Below are 18,266 nucleotides of genomic sequence, written 5' to 3' on the forward strand. Positions count from 1 at the left end.
GATGGAAGGAGACAGTTGGCATCAGTTAATGTTGGAATCCGTGTAGCACACCTCTGAAAGAGCCATGCACATGTGGTCCTGGACCGCAAGCTCATCAGTCCAAACTGTGTCCCCATGCTCCAGGCAGAGCTGCAAACTGACCCATACCTCTGTAAGAGCAGAGACCTCATGTGCTAGGAGAACGCCCAGTGCCCACCCCTAACAGAGTGACCACATGTCCAACAACACACCAGGCAGCCCAGATCAGAGGCACAGCCTTAATTTGATAATCATGAAGATGGGCTAAGTAGCTTTGTTCTAGGACACTTGAACATGAAGAACCCAGGTGTCTCAGGCCCACCTGCACCCTGGACTGAACACTTTGACCCCGAGCTCCCTCTCTGGGCAGACAGGAGGAGCCAGTCTCTGTTTCCCGTCAACCCAGGTCGTTGTTTTGTCCTGGTACACTTTCTCACAATAAACAGGATACTCTTTTTGGAGAGGTGGAATCTAATACCGACCGCGTTCCCTGACCACAATCCCTTGCTGTGTGGTTTTGCATTTGAGCCATGGTCTCTTGTCATGGTGTGGATGGCGACTGCCCACTGAGATGGCTTTCCCTCCTCTCCATCTGTGGAGCCTCAGACTCTGCAATTACTGTGCTGTGACTGATTAGCACACGTCTATGTAGTAATGGTTCGAGTGCAGCTGCTTTTACGGATTAGAAAACAGACCTGGATAAGTGGATTTACTTAAGGCCACACAAATAATTAGTGTTAGAACTGGACCCCCCCAAAATTCACTACATATCACAACATGTTGCCTCCAATATTCATAGGGCTTGAGCTGTCTGGGAAGACCTTCCCAGTGTCCTCTCAGTACAAAGACATAAGAATGGAAGTCATTGTCTATTTTTAAATTAAAGAAAACTCCATCTCTCCTCAGAACCTACAAAATGAGACTGAAAACCTATTGCACAAAAATTATCATAAGGGTTCAACTAAATAAGGTATGTTATGAAACACACATGGTCCATATTAAGCCCTTAAAGGATAGAAACTGCTATTTCTCAATCTTATGCATCTGTAGACCCAGCCCACATCCTGATACCTCTCTGAGGCCAGGTTGGTCTATTCCAGTCATAAAGGATTCTTCGTCTGGACCATCTTACCTTGGAAATTTTGTGCATATTCATTGGGAATCTGCTAGGTACCAAGACATCTTGGAGGAAACAGAGGAAACACTCCATCAGGTAGCACCTGAGTTGTATCTTTGGTGGAAATGAAGGGATGTCAGGGTCAAGGAGAGGGCAGACCAGGAAGGAGACAACTAATCCTGAGGATTGATAGAAAAGGAGGAATGTGACCAACATGTGAAGATATCTTTCTATAAATAGTTGATAATTTCTGTAGTTTTAAAAAGTTAAGATGATTTTGGATAAAAACAAATTTGGATTTATTCCAGCACCAAAAGCTATTCTAGCAAGAAAAGTGGAGCAGGAGGCATCACAATATCAGACCTTAAATTATACTGCAGAGCTAATAGTAACACAAACGGCATGGTATTGGCACCATTGTAGAAACAGTCTACACCAATGGTACAGAATAGAGGACACAGAGACAACCCCACATAAATACGGTTATCTCATACTAGACAAGGGTACCAAAAACATCCACTGGAGAGAAGATAGCCTCTTCAAAAATGGTGCTGGCAAAACTGGAAATCCGTATGTAGCAAAATGAAATTAAACCTTTATCTCTCACCCTGAACAAAAATCAACTCAAAGTGGATCAAAGACTTGGGCACTAGAACAGAGACCCTGCACCTAATAGAAGGAAAAAATAGGCCCAAATCTTCACCACATCAGCCTAGGATCTAACTTCCTTAACAAGACTCCTAATGCACAAGAAGTAAAATCAAGAATCAATAATTGGGATGAATTCAAATTAAAAAGCTTCTTCTCAGCAAAAGAAACAATAACATAAGGAAAGAGACTACAGATTGGAAGAAAATCTTTACCATATGCACCTCCGATAAAGCATTAATCTCTAGGATATATAAAGAACTCAAAAAACTTAACACCAAAAAACCAAATAACCCAATCAATAAATGGGCTAAGGAATTGAACAGACACTTCACAGAATAAGAAATACAACTGATCAACAAGTATAGCAATTAGAGAAATGCAAATCAAAACTACTCTAAAAATGCAAATCAAAACTACTCTAAAATTTCATCTCATTCCTGTCAGAATGGCAGTCATCAAGAATACAGGCAACAATAAATGTTGGTGAGGATGTGGTGAAAAAGGTACACTTCTACATGGCTGGTGGGACTGCAAATTGGTGCAACCACTATGGAAAGCAGTATGGAGATTCCTCAGAAAATTGGGAATGGAATCACCATTTGACCCAGCTCTCCCATTCCCTGGTTTATACCCAAAGGACTTAAAATCAGCACACTATAGTGACACAGCCACATCAATGTTTATAGCACCTGAATTCACAATAGCTAGATTATATGGAACCAACCTAGAGGTACCTCAATAGATGAATGGATAAAGAAAATATGGTATATATACTCAATGAAATATCACTCAGCTTTAAAGAAGAGTAAAATATGGCATCTGCCAGTAAATGGTTAGAATTGGAGAATATCATGCTAAGTAAAATAGGCCAATCCCACAAAACCAAAGGCTGAATGTTCTCTCTAATATGTGGATGCTAATTCACAATAGCGGGGGAGGACACTAGGGAAGAATAGCGTTACCTTAGATTAGGTAGAGGGCAGTGATGGGAGGGGAGGAAAGGGGATGTGGGGATAGGAAAGACAGTAGAATGAGGCAGCCATTATTACTCTATGTACATATGTGACTGCATGACCAATATGATTCTGCAACTTGTACACTCAGAAAAATGAGAAATTGTATCCCATCTATGTATGATATATCGAAATGCATAAATGCATTCTCCTGTCATGTATAACTAATTAAAACAAATAAAAAATTTTAAAAAACCTATAAAATATGTAATGATTAATATGGAAACTTCCATGGTATAGAATTAAATTGTGAAGGGACCCTAGAATATTATTAGTTAACCCAAATCACATGTTCCCTGACACCTAAATCCATTCCCTAGAATGGTTAGTCTCATCCTAAGATGGTCAAACAGAGAGAGCAAAGAGAATCATCATAGGACTCATCTGAAAGCCACAAAGAATGATTTCCTACAATTCTTCATTAGGATTAATCCCCAAATACTCATAAATAAAATCATACTTTTAGCATAAACAAATTCTAAGCCCAAACAAATCCTAAGCCCCAGTGGCCACCACATGTGGCTGGGTGCGTGCAGAGGGGCAAAGAGGAACCCATGGAGTCCAGGGCTCAACCCGCAGGGACAGAAGGCTCCTGTTCCCAGGGTGCAGGGTGCCCCACAGGCCTTCTCTGCCCAGTGTCTTCAGGGAAGCCTAATAAATCCCTTTGTCAAGCTGTCCTCGTCATCCTAGGACCCAAGGCACCCCTTTGAGCAAGTCACCTCCTTACGTCCTCAGAAGCTTCTCAAGGGCTGGTGACCTGAAGAGTGTCCAGTGCCCCTTCCCCTGGGACACCAGCTGCAGGGAAGACCAGGTGGAGTCCTGGCAGGGCCTCAGCAGGCCAAGTCAGGGGAGGAAGCAGGCCGGGGCCGCCTGTGTGCCAGGGCCCCTGGTCGCTGGAGCAGCACTGACATCTGGCTCAGAGTCCCTGCAGAGTCTTGGCACCTAGGCCTGCTGGAATGGCTCAGCAGGCTGTTCCAGAGTCACAAGCAGAGGGACGTACTCACACCCGGAGAGGACACTCTCATCTGGGTGGAGAGGACCTCACATCTCAGGACACGCGGCCCTTGGCCTATGCTTCTGCTGATGAGCAGGTGAGCAGCTCGCCCTGCCCAGGCCTCTGGATGCAGAAGGGTGCCGCTCTGGGTCTGCCAGTCAGGCTGAGCCTTTTGCCCTTCTACGTACTTGAGGAACTGGACACAACGGAGCCAGCGGATGGAGGGCTGCCTCCTCCTTTTCTTCTGTTGCGCAGGCTGGTTTGGACGTCTGTGGAGAGTAGGTGTGAGCCAAGTACTGCACTAACACCTTACCTACTTCTGCTCATCTAACCCACAGTCAGCAAATGGACTCGCTAAGCCAAATGACCCAAGTGTGAAGAGGACAAATGCACTGCTCAAGGTGCACAGTTACCAAGTGTCACAGCCAGGATTCCCAGCCACGTCGCCCAAATGCACCTGATTCCATTCCACCTGCACTGAGCTTCCTGGGACTCCTCTTGTCCAACTATGGGGGGAGGTGATTCTCCTTCGAACCCTACAGTGACCACCAGGATGGAGGATTCCCCTGAAGGTGGCCTAGCAGCTGAGACCACCTGAGGCACCCTTATTCTGAACCGGTGAAGTGGCGCGCCTAATTAAGGTGCTTTCTCTGAAAACGCCAGGGCTGGCGCACAGCGATTGGACGTGGGCAGGAAACGAGGTTTAATTGTGGCATCACAGAGCATGATCATAGTATCCAAGAGGGCACCTAACAGTGACACAGCACCAATCTGTGGCTGGAAATCTAAAGAGACCGACCAATTAGGCTGGTGATTTACAAACCAGAGGCTCAAAGCGCAGAATAACGTGGCCGTCTCACACCGGAAACCCGAGCCCACTCTGTTCCGCAATCAGGAGATAATGAAGCATTTATTAGGTTCTAATTTCTAAGAAAATTAGGGGGTGCCTTCCTCATCAAACTTCTTCTGGGCAGGGCACTAAACTGCCCTAACTGTCCATCAACTTGCCCAAGGGATGATGACTTTTTTCTCTTGCTCATAACTGGCCCTTAATTTCCTGGTAAGCCAGAGAGACAGGGGTTGCAGGATCAGCAAACACAGGAAATTCACCTTTTTTTTTTTTATCAGAAGTGTGTGTGTGTGTGTGTGTGTATGCAGCCCAAGAGGCCCTTGAGCGTGCTAGGAAAGTGCCACACCACTGAGCTACACCCCACGGTGAATTCTCTTTAACAGCTCCATTTTGCTCTGATCTAAAAGCCCAGAGTTCTGTGGAACCACACGGCAATGTCATTTCTGGTGACACGGGGCCTTGAAAACGAAGCTGTCAACCCACATCCAGTCCACGTAAAATCTGACTCAGCACTCTCCCTCCCAGGTGACCCCATCGCCCGCTGACCTCGCTGCGGGTTGTGTCCGGGTCCCCCTGTTCCCTGCTCCCTCAGCCACAGGGGATGAGCCCCGCGTCCTCCACCACTTCCCAGGTGATAGTCACCTATTCGTAACCTCCCTCCCCCACTGGAACCCTCCTACCCAACCTCACTGGCAGCCGGAGTGTTCCAGGAGCTCCTCTTCCCGGGCCTTTTCCCCAAATCAACACACCATCGTGATAGGATGGTTGCACCTCATTATTTGTGGGGAATTGGTTTCAGGACTCCACAGATACCAAAATACTCTAATGCTCAAATCCCTTAAATAAAATGGCCTAGTATCTGTATGAAACATACACACATCCTTTAAATCATCTTCGGATTACTATAATACTTTATATAATAGGAACACTGTGTCAGTGATTCCTAGGCTGCAGTCTTCAGGGAATAATGACAAGAAAATTGTTGATAGAACACGATTTTTTTCAAGTGTTCTCCATCAGGGTTGGTTGAAGGAGGGCCCTGGGATGCAGAGTGCTGAGTGCGCTGCCTGAACAACTGCACAGACTCTCGCCTGCTTTTGAGATTCAGTTGTCCTTCTGCCAAGCTTGACCCACTGTGCAGTCTGGATCATCCAGAAGAACTCACCAGGGGAGGCCACACAGCCCTGGGGACAAGCAGTCCTGAGTTTAAAGATCCTTTTAAACTAAAAGCTACTAGTTCCAACGATATGGAATTTTTAAATTTGAACTTCATTTCAAAATTAATGCAGAAGAGTAAAATAAAGGTTAAGGAAAACAAGAAGCAAGTAAGTGGGTTGAGTCCAATAAAACACATCCTTTGAGAGTAAATAGTGGGCAGAATGGCCTTCCGCAGTGACTTCTCAAGCTAACTCATTACTGCGTCATTTGCAAAGCCAAAGATTTTGTAGGGAAAATAAACCTTTCTTTCAGCTCTCCTCAAAATTAAAAGTAGAAATGGGAAGTTTGTCTCCCATTGCAGAAATAGTGATTCCAAACTGAAATAAAGCTTGTCTGAACACCCCGGGGCAGGGTGGGGACAGCAGCTGGTCACTGATCCTCAGTGGGGCCAGGTGAATCAGGGAGGTCAGGGGGCCTGCTCCTCCTCCTCCCACCCAGGGCACGGTGGTGCTCTGTACCTGTCACGTCCCAATCGCCAGACCTTATTTCCTCTTTGCTCCTTTTCTCCCTTTTAAATTTTAAGCGTTTGCTATTTTTTATTTGCCCTTTCATTTCTTTCTATTAGAAACTGCCGGGACGCAGGGCTGAATTATTTCTCTGAGGACGCACACTGGTTACATTCAGGCTGTTCTTCCTGGAGTGTGACCACCGTTGATTGTTCCTCCCCAGGCAGTGGGGCTGGACTGAAGGGTCTCACACCATTCTGCAGAGACATCCTGAGGGAGGTACGTCTGTTATTTCCTTAGACTGATGAGCTGGGGGTCGGTCGGAGCTACCTAGGTCAGGAAAGTGGTTCAGCACAAAACATACACATTCTTCCCTTCATGGGAAGTGAGGCACTGTGGGAGGAGGTGCGGGCTTCTCTGCATGCTGGACATTGTCCATCTGAAACAGTGCCCCATCCTCGGCACTGCCCAGCCCGTCATAGCGGTCCACTGCCCACAGCCCGTCCCACCCCTCCGAGTCCTACGTGGTCCCACAGGTCAGCAGCAGACAAGAATGGGCCCAGAGAACAGTGCTGGGGCTCTTTGCCTTAAATGTCAGGTTTCATTTTATCTTCTCAGGAGGGCAGCTGGGAAATAAAGAAAGCCTGGTCCTTGTATCACACTTCCCGAAGCAGTCTCCACAGGTCATCTCTTCCTCTTCACCAAACCCTGGGAGGCAGACCCAAGGGCCCAGGTGAGGGTCCTGCCCAGGCGCGTGACTGACAGTGGCCACGGGGGTCTGCGTGCAAGTCTTGGGCTGCACGTGTCCCTCCCATTCCCAAGCCCCACCTGAGTGTGCGGTTCCTTGTCCCAGTGGGTGCTTCAACTGTGGGTGGCTCACACCGTCCTGGAGGGAAGACCCTTGGGAAGAGTGACATTCGGTGATAATAGCGAGTTTCCAGGTGGCTGTGAGACCCCAGGGCTTCCGGTTGAAAGGGGAGCTGTTTCCTTTTTGCACTTTCTTTGGTCCCTTTGAGCTTCAGTTGTCACAGTGTTCCTGCCCTACTAATAAAAAGAGAGGTATTTTAGGGGGTGTCCTGGAGATCCTCAGCAGGTAGGGGAGCCTCAGCTATAGCTGACTTCATTCATCACCTCAGCATTGTTCCTTCTGCATGAGACCAGCAATACCAAATTGCAGTTTGGTCACAAAGGCTTTGCTTCTCAAATTTCCCTGAGTATAATAATGTGGGTGTCTTTATAATATCCCCCAGCTCCCTCCCTTGGAAGCTTTCTGTCAGTGTGCCTGGGGAAGGTACATGCCAGGTACCCAGTGATGCGCTCAGCACTAGAAGATTTGGAGAAGCGTGTCATAAACAGCATACCTGTGGCACGGACACCTGGAGCATGCAAATCAGATGAGGTCGAGCCAGAGAGTATCTTCCGCCTCCGTGGGTGGAAACCAGCTGCTGGTGCTTAGCTCCCCAGAACTTGTACCCATGACAGTTCCCCTGGAAAACAAGAGGAAAGTCAGAGATGGGATCACAGAGGCTCTTCAGGAGCTTGGCTGCACGCAGAGAATCTGGAGCCTGCCGCAGGGAAGCCTCCTGCACCAACTGTGACGATTCTTGCCCACCCACATGCAGGTGGCGTATGATGTTCTCTGCTACACACAGAAGAAAATCGTGATTCTTACACTCAGTAATTGTTTTTTGGCTACAAAACTGGAAGCTGAAAATGGTAGCGGAGGTGAGTTCTTGGCCAGTGTCCACCCTGCAAACTGCTCCTCTGGCCTCCAAGATCCATGCCATTATTACCCAGGTGAGAACACCCAGTGGTCAAAGTGCTGACTGTAATAATCTCCAGATTCCTCCCCAAAAGGAGGACGATGCCCACTGTGTACAACTGGGGCAAGTCGTAAAAGCACTTGCATTTTTTAAAAATAAACTTCGGATCGTTTTACCTTTTGATACTTAAAAACAAATCTGAAGCAGAACTTTTTTTTAATACATAATATTGTGTTGTTTACCTGAAGATGCTTAGCATATTCTAATACACCTTCCCAAAAGAGTAGCTGTAGAAATAGAATGTCATCGAAAGAAAACCCGATTGCATATGCCTTCCCAGAGACTCAAAGATGTACTGAGATTGGGGATCATGTACCATGCAACACAAAAATTAGTGAGGACTTGGCTCTGATTGTATCATCTTATACTGGATTAGAGGTTCTAGAGGTTGAAACAGAGACAGAAAACTACAAAAGACCAGAATGCTCTCCATGAGTGTAGCATGGTGGATAGTCACAAATGGTCTCCATGATGATGTCCGTGGTAGGTAAATCACAAATGGTCTATGTGATGATGGACATGGTGAATAATCACACCCAATCTCCAAGGCCTTGGGGAAAAGCCATTCTTTTTTAAGCATCTCAGATATAGAGCTCAGACCAACACTGGTGTGAGCACTTTAACGGCCATACTCACCAGGGAATGCTGGGATCTGATCTCCCCTGCCATGCAGAGCTTGGAAACAGCTTCCAGCCACACACCAACATCTCCTCTGGAAACTTGCAGGGCGTCACTCATTGTCTGGTCCATCCCACCATCTCACACCCACTATTACTAACCAGAATCACTCCAACAAGGGCTCACTTCTTAGGCATTTCCCTTCTAATCCTGATTCCTCTCTCATAACTTTCCAGTTTGACCTTCATTCTCCTGTGATTGACAGAAGCCCAATTTCTATTTTTTACCTCCGTCATTAACTGAAGCATGTAAAATCCTGACAGCACTATTACCTTTACAACCCCCATTACTCAACACAATTGTGCTTCTGAGCCCCATAACTGGAAGCCAGAAAGGAGCGTGGACAGAGTGATATTGTACCACTGTAGGTCCCCATCAACCTGCGGGGGCCATCCATCATTCCTGCCACACTTCTCCACATTGCTTGTTGCTTTGGGCACCTGACTCTCCAGTCACCCTCAGAAGCCTTGATGAAGACCAACACCCAACACCATTGCACTGCCTCACCCGCCTTCCACCACCTTGTCTTCAAAACCCTTCCTTCCCGCTAACCCTTGACAACTGTGTGTCCCAATCTTCGTTTGGACTTTACCATCCCCCAAATTAATCTTGGTCCTAGCATCACCCCAAATCACTGAGGCTCCAATACTGTCTCACTGCCTGGGTGTGAAAACACACACACACACACACACACACACACACACCCCACATCACAGTAATCCTTTGCCTTCTTGGTGGTTTCTGTTTCTTCATCCATCATCTCCTCCTGATACAACGGCCTCTTCCTGCCCTCCCTCCCCTACCTATAAACACAGAGCACCCACCTCCCCTGCTCCAAGTGCAGGCCCACTGGCTTCCTCCATTCAGTGCCCACACGAGTGTTCTTTACCACCAAGCCCTGCATGTCTAGGGTGAATGGCTGCACGTCTCGCAGGTCCCTGGACTACAGAGGTACTATGGCTGGGATATAGTATAACATGATAGCAGGTGGGACACTGTTACCAGAACTCTCTCTAGAATCTCTATGACTATCTCATATTACACATAACCACTAAGCAAGACAGTTCAGTGTCTCTGTGGGGTTGGGTGGAGATTGCAGTTTTTATCCGCAAGGAGAATCCTTTTTAAGAAAGTGCAGCTCAAAGATTTTGTTTTCTTCAGCCTCCCTGTTTCCTCCTTCTGTAAATCCTGAGGGTTTCCACCTGCAGGGCTCCAGGTCACCCCCTGCCACCTTTGATCAGCTCACTGCCTCTTGCGTGGTGCTGCAGAAACACTCGACCACTCCAGTCGCCAGTCTCCGTGGCGGCCTCTCTTATCCTCTTCAAGTTCAGCTCCAAATAACACTTGGACGGATCGTTATTCCATTTCTACAGTCCAGTGTAAAAAGAAGAGGAAGGGTCTGTCTCTGCGTCTCCAGAGACTATCCCCATGTGGATGCTCTTTAACACACCTGGGCTCTCGTGGCAGAATGTGCACGGCTCACGGAGAAATGGAGATGCATTTTGCTTCTTGTTTTCTCCTTTTGTTGCTTTTAGGGGCATTTTTTTGCACCTGTGCTTCCTCTTCCTCATTCCACAATGAGGGCTACTTGGTGTGGACCAAGCTCCGCCCCTTCCAGCTGCCTTGACAGGGGGGGCACTGACCCCAGTCACTGAGTGAGGGAGACCGTTAAGACAGAATCAAACCTCAATTCTGATGTGAAGGCCATAATGATGGTTCTGAGAATTCATGGGTTTACTAATTGAAGCTGGGAATAATCCTTCAAGATTCTTCTGTTCTTTTTTCCTGCAGTAGCAACATCAAAAAGATGTTGACCAAAAATTAATTTCCTTTTACTTTATTAAAGTGATCAAATGCTGATACCGCCAAGAGAGTTTCTGGCCAGCAGGTGCTTCTGTGCTGACAGCGAATGGGGAAGGCGGGCTTGTCCTTCAGGCTTTGATTCCACCAAGCCTCAGGGCCCCGTAGCCGGGGAAGGCCTGGCAGAGAGGGTCAGGGCAGGGCAGGACGTGGGCCTGGGCCCTCCCGGGTCCTGCTGGCTACCTTTCCACCCGGAGTGTCTGCGCCTGCCACTGCCTTACGACTCCATCCTTCACGCACTGGCCTCCTGGGAGAGGCGGCACTTTCTAAGTTCTGGAAAGAGCCCCACAGTGATCCAGACCCCTCATCCCCCGCCCAGGCTCCAGCACACTCACCCAGGAAGGTGCCAACAGGTGACTCTGGAGCTGAATACAAATGATCCATACTTCCTTTTCACAATTATTAAAGGAGTAACAACTGTATTTGAACAAGAGATTCATATCTCAAAAGCTAAAATGTCACTAGTTTCCTTTTAATGTAACTTAACATGATAATAAAAAATTTATATCCAATGTTTTCTTGATGTTCAAGCTCTGACCAAAAAACCCAAACGTAGGATGTGAAGATAAACCCTCTCGATGAGACTAGAGACTTTCAGGAGTGGTTACCAGTGGGACAGTGTTCTCGTGACCTCAGCTTTGGAAGCCCACACCTGCCTGTCTTCTGGCTCCGTGGAAACCTACAGCCACAGTATAATCCTGAAGAAAGGACAAGACTCAAACACCACGCACTACTGAGGACAGACGCTGCACTCTTTTTAAGTTAGTGCATAATAACTGAAAAGAGCCAGGGCTTCATTGTGGCATGTTCCATGTACACATAACATACTTTGATCACTGCAGGTATCCCCTTCTACCTCCCGTGTAATCTTAAAGCTAAAACAGCACCTCACATGCAGTAGAGAATATTTTTAAAGTCTGTCTAGTCTGATCATGCTACAAATGCAGTCCTATCTTTCAGAAAATGCCATGTTTATTAAAACAAATAAATAAAACAGTAATTATTATTTGCAGAGATGAGCTATTTCCAAAACACTTTTCTTTTAGTTGATACAAATGGTCTTCTAAGGACTAAGCATCATGTTACTTATCAAGATGTCTTCTCTCTAAAGACATAGAACACCTTTTCATTTAAAATGAAACTTTTCATTTAAAATGCATTAGTGGGTGCAGATGCTTATCTGGGTTTACTTCGTGAATGAGAGCCACACCAAACCTCTGTGCAATAGATTTCTTTAACCAGCTCTCCAGTCTCCATGCATTCTTTCCAGAAGTCTACCACTTGAGTCTCTCTAAACTGTTATAGGTCATTCATAGTTTACCACTCTCAGTTTTACAGATCATAATTGTCAATTTAAATTTCATGCATGCTTTTCTGGCTTTCATAGCATTTGAATTACAGTTCTCATATTTTTTTTTTATAAAGAGAGAGTGAGGAGAGAGAGAGAGAGACAGAGAATTTTAATATTTTATTTCTTAGTTTTTGGCAGACACAACATCTTTGTTTGTATGTGGTGCTGAGGATCGAACCCGGGCCGCACGCATGCCAGATGGGCGCGCTACCACTTGAGCCACATCCCCAGCCCCCAGTTCCCATATTTTTAACATTTAGGAGTAAGTTTATTGTTAGTCACCCTGAGGGTCAGTGGAATTCTTTGCTTCTGTCTGAGACTGGGAGTTAACCCATGGCCTAGAGTGCCCATTGGTTGCTAGCTCCGCATCCTTCCATGGACTCGAAGTGGCGACTTGGAAGAAGTCCCTGAGTTCCTGGGTGCATGTTCTATGTACTACCCTCATACATCGCATGCCCTGAGATTGGCAAGGAATGTCACTGTGTCCTCATGCCGTTATTTCATGATTAGTCATGTGCACTTGGGGTGGAAAGTTGGTGAAGAAGTCATCTCTCTTGATGTATGCACACATGCTACCTCTGGTAATGTATAAATGCTGTTAAAAGATCGAGCTGCATGGTTTCAAAATCTTTCCCACACTCACAGTGAGAGGGAAGTACACATATTAGAGGACATAGCCAAGAGACTTTGCTCTAATTATCCCCAGCAAAATGTTTCCTGTGTTACAGGAAAGCAGGGCACAACAGCTACAAGCAAACCCTGTCGGCAGCATGCACTGAATTTCCATCTCACTGCAGGTCAACACCAAGTGACAGCTCCACTCCCTGCCCTTTCCACCAGCCTGTGCTGGATTGAGAGCTCTGCCGAGTGCATCGCCAAGGCCCTTCAACTCATGTAATTAACCAAGAATATAATACCGCCCCTCACCCCACTGCATGATTTTCACAATTTAAGACATTCACTTTCTTCTTCTTTATAAGCAGCAGCAGTATCATGGTTGACTGGAACAAACCATGACCTTCCTAAAGTATCTTAGAATTTCCAATGTTTCAGCTTGTTATACTCCTTATGATAACAATCTTAAAAAGACTAGAAAGTGGAAAACCAGAGAGCACTCCTGAAAATTAAAGGTATTAAAAGTTCTGCCTCCCATTGTGATTCAAAGTTAGAAGTCATAATAATTCCACAGTGGAAGGACGATAATAGGTATAATATTGGAAGTTAAAAAAATTAAAAGATATACATTCTGAGACATGCAGCAATGAATATTCACCTTTAAACTGTCACATGATTTCAACCATCCCCAAGTACAAGCACAATGTGTTATGTGTGTTTTTATGTGTGTGTATGTGTGTGTGTGTGTGTATTATATTTCCCTCTTTGATTTCTGTGATTTCAAGTTTATTTGGACTCTGTTCATTCTTAGATAAATGTAGTTTATGTTTTAAAATCAGTAGCATTAAAATGAATTTGCAATACTAAGAGGACATACTCCAATTAAATATATATGCATACTTACCTCAATTTGTCACAATAGAAACTTAATATATTAAGAAAACTGATATATAGAAGGTCACACTGAGGTATCTTTAAACTTTCCATGTCACTTCCTGAATGTCAGCTTTGCTATGGAAACTGAATGGCAAAGACAGGCTTTATGGCACACAAATTACAGATGCCTTGAGATTGCAGTAATTTTCAAACCATCCTTGAAAAATACCCATTTATTTTTTGCAGCAAAGTGCATGGGGCTTTAGCTCTTGGAAAGGTAATATCTCCTTTCTGCTGACAACCCTTTATTTGGGATTATGTAGCACCAAGGGTGCATGACTTAAGTACGTGTGCTCATTCACAGAGGAAAACAGTTTTGTAAGCTACTAATGTTATATTCTTTGCTTGGATAAGAGCACTTAAGAGACCTGTGAAAAAAGTGTATTCGGAAATGACCTGGAAGACTCCCTTTGTTTGAGTCTTTGCAGGCAGGAGAGACTTTTTGCTGACGGTTGGCTGTGCACGCAGTGCATTCATCACAGGTTCCCAGTGAAGCAGGGAAAGAGCAGAGCTGGGGAAGGAGTTGATCCCAGGTGAGCTCCAAGTCTCCCTGGATGTCTTCAGTGACCTTGGCGGAGGGGGCCGGGGCTCTCTCCACTCTCAGTACTCCCACTTGAGCATTCTGGTGAAAGTAGCATCTTCCCCAGGGTGAGCCTGGTGCAGGTGGATGGAGTTGCCATGTGACTAGGGGCATTTCCCTATCTCTGCCAGGGATAGTACCATGTGTGTGGACCTTTGTGCACCCACATACAAAGCAACCTAAAACAGAGAGGACTTCTAGATCCCACTGTTCTAAGTTAGATTCTATAATCACATCTACAGCTGTTGTTCTTTAAAACCCAGGTTCTAAATTCTGGCAGAATTTCTATTGAAAACTGGAAAGAATATAATAACCTTTGAATTTCAGATGTCCTATAAAAATACACATTTCAGAGTTCTTTCATTTACCTCCACCAAATTTTTTTTAAAAGGTATTTTATCAAATAGAGAAATATAATGTTACCAGTATTATTGGATTTCATTCCCATGATTACAAACAGCATACAGAAATTTTTACTTGCAAAATATTCAATCTAGTTATGAGCTCACTACATTTTTACAGTTTATAGGTTAATATATCATGGTGAGGGTTCTGACTTCCACCTAACAGCAAGGAAACAGCATTGAGGAAAAGTGTCATAATCAGGACATGCTGCAGAAAGAGGTCACAGTGGCTGCTGTAATGATATGGTCATTGCCAGAATGGTCCTCACCAGCTTGGTGTCAGCCCAGAAACCAGGTAGAGACATTTTCTTCAGATCTTCTTCTACTTAAAAATAATAGCGGAAACAAAAATCACAAACTCTAAAACAAATGCAAGTAAGGTAGTTAAAAAAGGAGAAAACTTTAAAAGCAATGCTCAAGTTTAGTTTTCACTTTTCGTATACAAGATTTTGTAAATCAGTCACTGGAGGGAAAAAAGTCACCCTACCCATTGTTGTACCAATAATCCTACAAGCCTACTATAACTTTTCAGCTTCCTAAAAGGAAGCAGAATAATGTCACCACTTGGAAGATAGGAAAGAGGGAGGTCTAGTGCTGTGAAGGGAGACATTAGTAAATTAATGGCAGATATGTAATGGATATCGAAAGGGAGTCATTATAGGCAATCGCTCCTGTTCAGCGGGTTGAAGGGCTTCGTATATGGAATTATGACACTTACGTGTTATGCTACGACACAAAGACCTGTCCTAGCCTTGTCTCCTCCTCAGTGTGTGCCTTCAAGTAGAATGATGTTCCTTCCTCCTCATTGTATCTCAGTAAGTGGCATTACTGATGTTCTCCCTGTTTTACGTATTGTTTGAAGATTCTCAAGTCATAACTGGTGGCAGCGAGTTCTGTAGTTTAATTATAAGACGTCTCATTATGCACATTTACTCGTTTCAGCTGTTTCTTTTACACATATATTTTATCATCTGTTCAAGCACCAGCTCCCATGAAGGCCTCCGGGACAAATCAATTAGAGACCTTTTGTAGGACAAGCTGCATCCCTGTGAGAGGGCCAGGGGCTGGCAGAGAGGAGAGTCCCCGCGCTTGCTCTCCTTGGCACGCTGGAAAGACCTCAGGCGGAGTGCTGATTGGACAGGCCGTGGACATTGTCATCTTGCTTCCTGGGACTTGGTTGTCTGTTACGTTAGCAGGTGCTTCTGGGAGCTCATATTTTTACTTTTAATAAATGTGATTTCCATGCTCTTTCGTCTACACTTGTTCCTCTTAATATCCATAGATTCCAAGTACAGATTGGTTCCCCAGAGCGTTCCAGTGGAATTTCTTCTGTTCCAAGGAAATGAAATAATTACTGAAAAATTTTCTCCTCAGTGGTACTAACACTTGCTTTTGTTCCCCAAAATAAATATCATATTTCTCTTTCTTACTTCCCTTCTAACCCACAACTCGACTAAGTTTTTTGCAAAATACCTAAGAATTAATTTGAATGACAGGAGAGTTCCCTCCAAAGGTTGAAAGGTGAGAATAAAAAAATGTAGGGAAACCTGACCCTTATGGGCCCTCACTACCTTGCAAGCCTTAGAAAGTCTGGATAGCATTTCTAAGCCTCAATTCACATGTGCAAAATGGGAATGATAATGATGCCTAATTGTCAGCGTGTTGTGAGGATGAAATGCATGCCTGGTCTGTGTTGTGCTGCTGTAACAGAGCGCTGGAAACTGTAACTGAGGTGACCACAGCTGTGGGGCTGGGAGCTGAGACCTCCATGCTGTGCGGTAACATGGCAGGAAACGGCCGATGGGTGAGAGAGCAGGCAGGAACTCATCCTGGTGCAGGAAGCCCAACCCTGCTGGTGGCCCTGATCCCTCTTGAGGGCAGAGACCTCGGGACTAGTCGTCTTCTGAAGGCTCCACCTCTCAACATGGCGTCATGGATTCCTTTCCCAGCACTTGTGAGCTTTGAGGGACACATGCAAAGCCTAGCAATGAGATAACCCATTTGACAACGAGAGCAGAATGCCTGACAGATGAGAACTTCAGGCTGTAATTAGTATAATTTATAGGGTTTTTTCTTGTAAACTGTCATAATAAATCCAACCTACTAAGAGCCACAACTGTGGACTTTACAACTCCTTGGAATTCCTCTGCTTCACATTTTTCTGAATCAAAAATATTGTTCACCAAATATGTTTCTAAAATTTGGTCATTGATAATCACCAAATTTCCACCAAATGCATTATATCTTGCTATGTTGGAGTGAGAGGCCCATGGCAGGACATCCACAGGAGGGCTCCACCTTCCTGTGTGCACAGTGCCTTAGGGTGGGCTGATCCCAGACGGCACAGAGCAGAGCCAGAAGGGGTGGCGAGGGGTGTAGGAAAACACTCCCCAGACCCACCCAGACATGCGGGATTGGCCATGTGGATCCTCAAAGACTCCTCCTGAAATAAGGGAACATGGATGGGACATTTCCCAGCCCCTTCCACATGTCACTCCATGTAAGACCTGTTCTGGGGGCTTCCTTCCAGCTGTCTAAGTGAGGTCAAGAACATTCGGAGTTCCCTGCAGGTCTGCCTTGCTGTAAGCCATGTCACCCAGATAGCCATCAAAAATTCCAGGATGACTCTTTGGCTCAGACTGTGAGGCAGATCCGGATTCCTCTTTGCAAATGGCAATGAGGTTTCAATGATGAATTTGGAACCTCTGCCTGGGCTTTGTCAGCACCTAGCTGTGGGCTCACTGGTTCTGTCCCAGGGTGCAAACCTCCAAGCATTCACACATATGCTCATCCATGTTGTCAACACCTAGCATGTTGCAAACAACCCTGAATGACACAGCGACCCAGAGGCGGACCTGGCCCCAGGAGCATGAAGGCCATGGAGAAGAGGAACACTGAATCCAAGAGTCAAACAAACACAAGTATATGTTGGTTTGGACTATGACCTCAAAATATACGATCCCAAACACCATATTCCCTAATGTTACAATCCCCCAAAATCAAAACTCCTAAAGTCTAAAATCCCTATTCTGAAACACCAAAAATCTTGAAAATATAATTCTGGGGAAAATTTTTAAGTCCTTAAAAGACATTTATTCATTTTTAAAAGGAGATTTATTTGAGAAACATATAGACCCATGACAGAATACTTCATAGGTCACTTTACACAATAAAAAATTAGGCAATGATAACATGGATATTTTTGCAAATGCATATACTCAGATGTATTAGTCACAGTAGTACAGTTGTGTTAGTTTTGAACAGATGAAACATTCACAAACAAAAAGTCCAAACGTTGAAATGTATAGCTTTTGGTAATTGTGTGCACCCAGCTTTGTACCTGCAGCCATCTGAAATACAGGATGTGCAACTAATGTTTTTAATAAGATCCGTCCAAAACCACAGTGGGTCACCATGGCCCACCTGACTGCCCAAAGAGCTGTGATCTCAAGATCTTTCACAAATGCAGAGGGTCAGAAAGGACATTTCTTCATCTATGGAGATGTCACTATTTCATATGCATGAACAACACTTCACACATAAAGAGAACCTTGTGATGATGCACTGCTATGGACTCAAACCTGCAAAAAAAAAAAAAAAAAAAAAAAAAAAAAAAACGTGAAAAATGAATTAGAACCATCCCCGAAGTGTTGGCACTATTTAGACTTCTGGTACCAGAGATGGTGGGAAGGTGACATGCATAGTATAACAT

The sequence above is a fragment of the Callospermophilus lateralis genome, chromosome 4, assembly GCF_048772815.1.
Source record: "Callospermophilus lateralis isolate mCalLat2 chromosome 4, mCalLat2.hap1, whole genome shotgun sequence".
NCBI classification, from domain to species: Eukaryota; Metazoa; Chordata; class Mammalia; order Rodentia; family Sciuridae; genus Callospermophilus; species Callospermophilus lateralis.